This window comes from Etheostoma spectabile, chromosome 10, assembly GCF_008692095.1.
Source record: "Etheostoma spectabile isolate EspeVRDwgs_2016 chromosome 10, UIUC_Espe_1.0, whole genome shotgun sequence".
Lineage (NCBI taxonomy): Eukaryota > Metazoa > Chordata > Actinopteri > Perciformes > Percidae > Etheostoma > Etheostoma spectabile.
In genome coordinates, this window is record NC_045742.1 from 19,608,354 (window position 1) to 19,609,856 (window position 1,503).

Here is a 1,503-nt window from a genome sequence, read left to right on the forward strand (position 1 = left end):
AATGTGGCCCTAGATCTTCTGCAGGAAAATAAGTCAATTTTCCAGATCAGTTCACAATAGATCCAGAACTCAGGCTATTTTTTTTAAGTTGGTCTTCTTGTGTGTTACTTGATTAAGGGATGGCTCGAACAAAAAACTAAGTTGTATAGTACTTTATCATGCTAATCTAAATATAAAGGGCATATGTTAAGTCAAATGGAATAACACGTGAGCAGACCATAATGTATAAACCAAGTTGTGAAGCATTTTTAAGCCTTCCCTCAGGCTTTCTGTGGCCTTTACTCTGTGATTGTGGTTCTAGGTGATAGTCATTGGCATATTGTAGTCTAAACCAATTGATACCCAGATTAAACAGGTCTCCAAGAATATTTGATGATAGATAAATCATTTCTAGAGCCATAAGAGTCAATTCTTTCCCTTAGTTTAACAAAAACTCCAGTCCGCCAGGTGGCGGTAACGCCCTCAGGGTTAGCAGCCAACCGACGCTTGAATAAATAGGAAGGACACCGGATCTTTCATGGAATACTGTTGAAAAAAACGCACGGTAAGCCTCAATGTCACGAATTAACCTGTGAAGTTTTGTTCTTTCAGCTTTTGTTACCGAATTGTTCGAGATGTATCTGCTCTGTTTTAGTATGAGTGACCTAATGTTTGGCCTCGCGCGACTAACGTGAACGTACCAGTCGAGGAAGCGTTTCAAGGACCTTAACAGCTAGCTAGCTAGCCTACTGGAGTTAGTTGACGATGCTAATATTTAGCTAACAGCTAACCAGTCGAGCTCATCCTGCGTTCTATAAATCGTGTTTTGTGGTTTCGCAGTCATGTATCTAGATAGTTTATGCATGGAAGCTTTAATAAACAACGTCATTACGCTTAATTAGTAACATTACAGTACAAATGCACTCTTGTTACTGTAACGTCTATACAGTTAGAGCGGGTTTGTTTGTCTTAGAACTGTCATTAGCTAGCTACATCTTTAAAATAAGACATAAGGAACGATTGAGATAAGTAATACACATTATGGTTAATGGCACACAATGATTACACAATACCCAGGCAGCCATGCAAAGAGACGTTCGACCAGTCAACCCTAAAGATCAAAGCAGTCAATGTCAAAGAAGAGTCACACTCACTCGTAGTATGCACCTACATTTGTATTTTCTTTGTTTATTAGCCCTAGTAGTTCAGCTTATTTTTTAATTGAGTAGTCACACAAAAATCAAAGCTTGATTACATTCCCTTTTTTTTTATTTCCTTTGTTTTACTGAGATACATTGAATATAAGTTTGCTTCTTTTTACCAAGATGCAGATCTGTGTGAGTGCCACGATTCAGTTCCCAACTGTTTTATTTAGGCTATTTGCATTTAGTGCAAATCCTGAAAACATTTTTGATGCATGTGTCTGCTTGTTAATTTACCTTATGTAAATGTCTTATTGTCATTTCAGAGCTCTTCGGTAAACATGGGCCGCCACTTCGGAGACTTGGCCAAAATCAGACATGT